Source organism: Haemaphysalis longicornis, unplaced genomic scaffold (genome assembly GCF_048455015.1).
Source record: "Haemaphysalis longicornis isolate Haplotype H1 unplaced genomic scaffold, Haemaphysalis longicornis Haplotype H1 scaffold_23, whole genome shotgun sequence".
In the NCBI taxonomy this organism is placed as follows: domain Eukaryota; kingdom Metazoa; phylum Arthropoda; class Arachnida; order Ixodida; family Ixodidae; genus Haemaphysalis; species Haemaphysalis longicornis.
In genome coordinates, this window is record NW_027526306.1 from 3,872,382 (window position 1) to 3,880,122 (window position 7,741).

At 42.9% G+C, this 7,741-nt stretch overlaps 1 long non-coding RNA gene across 1 annotated transcript in view; it reads right to left on the reverse strand.

The window, feature by feature from the left end:
* The window catches only part of LOC144172523 (uncharacterized), a 72,754-nt gene extending 65,227 nt beyond the window's left edge, over nt 1–7,527 (reverse strand). Inside the window, exon 1 of the long non-coding RNA XR_013323030.1 lies at nt 7,401–7,527. This is a non-coding gene — a long non-coding RNA (uncharacterized LOC144172523). The remainder of the gene's footprint in view (nt 1–7,400) is intronic.
* Between the last annotated feature and the right edge of the window lie 214 nt (nt 7,528–7,741).

Genomic DNA, 7,741 nt, shown 5'->3' on the forward strand with positions numbered 1-7,741 from the left:
GATAGGTCAAGAAATACGATATCCGCCTGCCCACGCTTGTCTACTGTTCGTGCAAGGTCGTGATAAGTTTCTAGCAATTGAGAAGTAGCTGAGCGCCCTTTTTGAAATCCGTGTAGATTTTTATTGATCACGTTATTTGCCTCAACAAAGGTTAATATGTGTTTCAGTACTATATGTTCCATTATTTTACAGGCAGTGCAAGTGAGTGAAATAGGCCGAAAATTTGAAAGATAGGTCTCATTTCCTGACTTATGGATCGGAACTACCTAAGCGATTTTCATATCTCTGGGTACGTCACATGTATACAAGGATTTTTTATAAATAAGCAGCAGGTATTTGCTCAACCACTCCGCGTATCTTCTAAGGAAAGGATTCGGTATGTTGTCAGGACCACATGATTTTTAATATCTAGGGCGAGTAACAAGGTCAGAATTCCGCCTTCACTTAAATGTAGTTCTTCAAGCGTGCTCTTATCGGAACTTGGGGGGTTAGAGGGGGGCGTAATGCCGTTATCGACAGTAAATAGAGACTGGAAATAATTAATAAACTGCTCAGCTTTAAGCAATGCGTCTGCAGGCGGCAAGTTACTATGTTTGCGTTTTCCCGAATTTAAGTATCGCCAGAACTTATCCGGGGAAGCTTTTATAAAGTTGCCTAACGTAACATTCATGTACTTATCTCTAGCATTTCGAAATAAAGTTTTAAGAGTTCGAGATTTTACGCCAATGTCGTTGGTATACCTTTGTGAGCAATATTTGTTTTTGAGCTTTCGAAGTCTTGATAGCTTGCGCTTGAGATGTATAATCTCTGTGGTTATCCAAGGGTTAGTTTTTTTCGCTGTTTTCATTTTAGTTGGAATGTATTTAGATAAACAGTCTTTCACATTTGTCTTAAAACGTATCCACAAGCAGTAAACTGATACCATTGGGTCGTTTGAAGGAAGTTCGAAAGCTGGGTATGAAATTTCCATGTAGTCAAGCACACGGACGTCATCAGCGTTATCCCAGTCATATGTACGTTTTTCACTCTCCCGTTACGCACACTCGGAAACGATAACCAACATTTTGTTGCCTTGAGATCAGATATGGCCTCGGTAACGTCCAAAGAAAGCCCATCTGTTAAAATGGTATCACTCACAAATGTTAGATCCAGAATATTCTGCGAAGAAGCAGTGACACGTGTGGGTTGCAAAATTATCTGCTTTAGTCCGAAGTTATAGGTTAAATCAAGCAGTGCTTCAGCGCTGGCCTTTGCGGCGGTTGTACTTTGAAGGTATTCCCACTCAAGGCCAGGAAGGTTATAGTCACCGGTCAGAATAATTTTTTTTAGTCATGAAGGTACCGTTGCATATATTCATTCGGGACATGTATCGCATCAGAGCCTGCTCCCGGCGGACGATACATTGTTCCCGCGTAAGTCGAAAACTTGCCTATCGTAACTTTACACCACAGGGCTTCTATACCGTCAACGTCAGGCATTGGTGTAGCGGGTACATTATCCCTGACTAGGATTGCAACGCCACCCCCACGGGTGCACGTGTCCTTTCGGAGAACAACATAGCCCGGCGGAAAGGTATGGCTGCTGCAGACATCACAAGAAAGCCACGTTTCACTAATGGTAACAATGTCGGGGGAATGTTTCAGTAAAAACGCTTCCAGTTCAACTGTCTTGTTCACCACACTTCTCGCGTTTACATTAATCACAGAGATGCGTTTTGGTAATTCACGTTGATTTACTCTTTTATTTGGCTTGAGCGGTTTTTTGGCACTTTTACTTTGACGCCCCTTTCTTCGTCCCACATGTAGAGTGTATCATTTAACTTGATCTTGTCATATACCACCTAGACTTTCTCACGGTTATCCCGGTTAATTTTGCAACTCTCCCAAAGCTGCTTTCTGATGTTACGTACTCTGACAGAAAAATCTTCGCCGACAGATATCTTGGTACCTTTGAGTTTGGGCAGTTCTTAAGTATTTTTATTCTGTCCCTGAAATCGAGTAGCTTAAAGAAAACAGGGCGCACTTTTTCCCCCCTTTTCGCTCCTAGACGGTGTATTCTTTCGATCCCAGAGATGGTTACCCTAAGTTTATCCTGGATTAGCTTGTTTACCACCTCTTACTCAAGGTCTTCAGTTGTTTCATTTTCTGTTTCTGGAATGCCGTAGAAGATAAGATTGGAGCGCCGACTATGATTTTCCATGTCATCTATCTGTATTCCGAACCTTGACAGGGTATCTTCGATTCCATCCACTCTCTCTTCAACATCAGTTATTCTACTTTCTAGGTGTGTCCGCACATCCAACTTCTTGTGAATCGCGGCGAGTGAATCATGCGCTGTTTTGTTGTTTTCCTTGATACTAGTTACGTCCATCCATCGTAAGTAGCGCTAGAGACGGGACACAGAAGAGGAGACACACACGACGGCGCTAACTCACAACTGACTTTATTAGGCGAAAACACAAATATATACCCAAAAAAGAAAGAACACGTGCCCAGGTCAAACCCGAAAATGCAGTTTGATAAACACAAAGGTCATAGGATTACGATTCGAAAAAAAACACACAAGATTACACGGCACATAGTCAACAACCAACCAGCGAAACATCTAAGTTAATGTCAAATGCATTAACTTAGATGTTTCGCTGGTTGGTTGTTGACTATGTGCCGTGTAATCTTGTGTGTTTTTTTCGAATCGTAATCCTATGACCTTTGTGTTTATCAAACTGCATTTTCGGGTTTGACCTGGGCACGTGTTCTTTCTTTTTGGGTATATATTTGTGTTTTCGCCTAATAAAGTCAGTTGCGAGTTAGTGCCGTCGTGTGTGTCTCCTCTTCTGAGTCCCGTCTCTAGCGCTACTTACGATGAATCAAAACCAACTAGCCCAACTGTCAATTTTATTGAACTAGTTACGTCCGCGGCCATTTTTGGAATTTCCGTGGCAAGCTGCTGCAGAGTGGGACCGGGGTTGCTTTCAATATCACCAGCTAACAACAATAGCCATTTCATTGAAACAATGCAATCACCAACAAGCGCACACATCTGCCGTGGGCACGGCAGACCAACAGAAACACGTCATTGCTTTTGTAACATTTACCGAAGCGTTTTCTCACCTGAAACAAAAATACGAAGTGGTTCGTCAATGACATGTCCGTTGCGGTGCCACCATGCCCATTGCCCGCGCCCGGAGGGATGCTTGCTATATAGCCATTAGATGCCGATGACGCTCCGGTTGTCGAGGTAAACCCGAGGAACATGTAGCATGGTTCGTCCAGCTTGAAGGGGGTGGGGCCGTAGCGCAGATAGGCTTCCGACGCGTCACATTGCTCGGTGTGAGCAACGCCTGACGATGCTGCCTCGTGAAGGATCCATGCGCAGTCGCAACCACCTTGGCCAAACCGGCAAAAACCGAGGACCTGAGCGAAAAATACGAAGTGGTTCGTCAATGACATGTCCGTTGCGGGGTCACCGTGCTCATTGCCCGCGACCGGAGGGATGCTTGCTATATAGCCATCAGATGCCGATGACGCTCCGGTTGTCGAGGTAAACCCGAGGAACATGTAGCATGGTTCGTCCAGCTTGAAGGGGGTGGGGCCGTAGCGCAGATAGGCTTCCGACGCGTCACATTGCTCGGTGTGAGCAACGCTTGACGATGCTGCCTCGTGAAGGATCCATGCGCAGTCGCAACCACCTTGGCCAAACCGGCAAAAACCGAAGACCTGAAGGAAAAATACGATGTGGTTCGTCAATGACATGTCCGTTGCGGTGTAACCGTGCCCATGATGTAAGCGCTCCATGGAACAGGACTTCATGGTCCTGCCCTCACACGACTTACAAAAATGGCCGTGCCAACTCTTCTTCCAGAGTTATTCAGTTTTATTAATGACTGCCTGCAATGCGTCTTGCTGCCTTATTGATGATTCTGATCGGTACCTCAACTATATTCCGACTTCTGAATCTTGCCATTAGCACCCGGAAATCGAAAGCAAGTCTCGGCAATCAATAAGGCGGGACAATTGAAAAGCCTATTGTTGACACAAGGAACAAACTGTTTCTTAACTCTGGCGTGCCTCATCTCATCAAAACCACCCACAACAGCATCCAGTCTCCAGACTCCACTCGAAAACTATTGCTGCAGCTTGCACTAATTATTGTGAAACAGTAAATCACCGAAAATCGTTTTACAATATGAAGACTGCCAGGGTAATAGGTCATGCTAAATGGTTTTGTTTGTCACCGTACGTGCTGTGTGTTGTTGGAGTGACCTAGATGAAGAGAACCATGTTTGGACCTACCTTGTCAAATGCGCTCATAACGTCCTCAGCGAAAACGCCTGTCTTAGCTGAGAATAACTTCTTCATGTACTTGTTGGTGAATAGTTTCCAGCGCCTGTGTCGCCTACTCTGTTTCTTTGCCCATATATTTTTTGCTCTCCAAATGATGGCTGTCTTACTGCGCCTTAGAAGTTCGTCGATACTTAGTGTAGCCCTTGAACATGGAAAACTTTAGTAAGGTGTTCTTTTCTGGCTAATTGTGTACTCGAATCACAGTAAATAGATGCCCCCCTTGTAAGTGCAGTGTACGCTGACTGTGTAGTGTGGTGGTCCCTTTCCGGAAACTGTTTTCATGTGAAGCACAGCTTGCCAGTATACGCAGTGCTTCCATAATGTGCCTCGTAAATCAAATATCACTGTAATTCTTCTTGTTGCAATCAGGCAGATAAAATGTATAATGCCAGGCTGAATGCACATATACGGTGTAATCTGTGAGCATATAGGCGGCAAATACATTTTTAAACTCTGTCATAGGTACATAGTGGATTGCAAAACATGCCTGATGTAAAGTGTACTCTAGTAGCATTCCTTACTGCCTGGTGCCTGTTTGGAGATGCAAAGCATAGTAACGTCAAGTTCAGTTGTGCATTTGTGCGCGGCACTGTTGAAATTGTGCTCTACTACGTGTTCGAAATGGCAAAAATGTGACACGCGGTCCCACAAATGCTGTCGCGTTACCTTATGGGGCTCTGTTATGTGTCACCATTGTCTCATACACAAGAAGCATATACTGCTTCCCTGTTTCTTCTTTTAGACTGTTCGTATTGGCAGCAGAAGACGTGAATTTGTGGGCCTTAATCGAGCCAGGAACCCATGGTGTGACTACGTGCACGTACCTAAAATGTCCCCGCCTGGCCCTCTGCCTCTACTAGGAAGGCGACGTTTTCGGAAAGTAACCCGGCTTCTTGGGAAAATACGCCCTTGCAAGGAACGAATGGGAAGTTGGTTTTTTTTCCTCTTAACGTTTTTATGTGTGCATGTTTACACAAATGTCATTTCTGTTCAATTACTAGCTGCTATTGCTTTGAAATTGCCCAGAGGCAATAGACCTCATTGAACTTCAGCAAATAAGCAATGCCATCAAAATCTTTTCGTTAAACAGGGCGCAAGTGTTTCTCTTCTTTCACATTGAAACTGGAGAAATTGCCAGACTAAAAAAATTATCTCCGGAGATTGTTATCGTAAAGCTGTCAAGTATCCCAGTGTCTAGATATTTTTATTGTTGATATTTTTGCGTGACTGAACAGCGCACATATTCTGAGGCTGTAGTAGATACAAGTAAAAGTGTGGATATCTGATTCTTCAGCGTTTTCTGCGTTTTCAATTACCATGCAAAATAAATTCTTTGTGTCGTTGTGGTACCTTTACTTATGCATTTTTTTATATTCCTGGAAACTTGTTTTCCTCTCACTACGGTGTATTGTCTTTGTTATGCTGTATTACCCACCGTTTGTTATTTACGGGTGTTGTAAAGAATGATGAGAATTTGAACTTATTGGTCTGTTTAGTGCCATGCAACATTTTTTTCATTTATGAGGTCTTGTATGTGGCTTGAGAATATGTGAATACACGACAGAATTCCTAGCCATCTGTAAATGGTACTCTACATTGCAATTTCACGTTTCAAATTTTTTGTTCTGTTAAACGTATGCGGGCAGCAAGCCTGAGAATGATATATTCAAATAAACAATAATTAATGAATGAAAGTGCATGAATACCATACGGATGCCCGTCGCCGTAAGCAGCGCTTTTCAGCCATTCAAACTACCTGCTAAAATTGGTGTCCGCGCAACCGAAACTGAAAGTTAACTGTTAGAAGTTTGTCTGTCCGCTCGGCGCGATACGCAACACTACAGTCAATTTGGCCGTGGGACTCTAAGCGAGTGTCCTATCTTACTAGTATTCCTTTCTCTATGCCCGTGCTCCGTTTACTTCTGCGCGGACCTGTACATAGCACCCCTAGCCCTACGTAACGACTGCTTTAAGTTCAGTTACTTCCGTCATGCCATCGTAGATTGGAATACGTTCCCGGAGTCTATAAATCGTTGTTCCTTGCTTCCGTCATCTGAACAGAATCTAAGGCGGCTTTTTTTATGAACGACGGTGATTGATTGATTGATTGATCGATCGATTGATTGATTGATTGATTGATTGATTGATTGATTGATTGATTGATTGATTAATTGATTGATTGATTGATTTGTAACAACCACTTTTGTTCAGCACCGCTACTATTGAAGGATGAGTCCGGCGATGAAGCACTCGAAGGTTTCAGATGTTCAAAGGTTAACTGGTTTAATTATTGACACTTCGATTCAAAACATAGAGACAAAACGTTACAACTGCTACATACAAATAGGAGAAAACAGGCAATCAAGAGCACTTTACGAAACATAGTTGGGTCCTTATATACGAGTTCAAGAAACTGGAATAACAAGTCACCTGGTGGGTCAATGTCTACAAGGTGTTATGGAAGCTGTTTTGGTCCTATACTGGCCAGCGACTAACTCAGCCACATAATTATTTTTTAAAACAAGTTCTTTTTCACCGGGAAGCCTAAATGTGTTGCTCATTGCGATATTTTAAACAAAAATCATTTGCAGATAAACTTAATCTCGTCCGGTGTACTGAAGAAGTGAAGCGCTTCTTTTTGATGCACAAGGACCCTTAATTGTTCGAACTAAATTGCTGAAGATGCAACGCTACCCGCAGTAAGCGTCCTAATGACTTGTTCGCCAACGGTTTAGAGGCATACACGCAATATAGGTTTGCTCAAATTGCAGGAACTAACGTGCTTATATCGGTTAAGCATAAACATTGTTAAAATTCGGCGTTTTGGGCTGTGAGAAAAGTATTGGTTCTGTTTTGTTGCATGTGCTCTTCGGAATATCGTATAAAATGTGTAAATGTAGAATTTCCCCTGTTAATCCACTAATATAAAGAAGCTGGGGGGAAAGCAAAGGGAGAGGTATTATAAGTGACTTTAAACAGAAGATGCCTATATACTGATTAAATTGTGGCGAAAATTATGCACATAAGACAGGGGTTTCTAAATGAAAATGAACTTACACTGAATCCGTCAATGGAGCTTGTGAAGTTTTGTTCATTTTTGCACAGGGTAAATATATCCACTATGGCCGCACACAGAAGCAGTTTCGCTGGAAATGACTTTTTAGGCATCGCTTTCGTGGTTACGTCGCCTGTGTTATAAAAAGGCATACACGTGCAAAAAGTTTCGGTGTATATTCGTGTAAAAAACTGCGCTGGGATTTCGAGACAAATTACTTATACTGACATCTTAAATAAAGACCAAACAATACAAACCGGCACGCCTTTTCAGCCAGTCCACCGTAAACAGCCTTGCCCATGCTCGAAATACACTTTCACTTTTAATTGATGCCAAGGTGCTA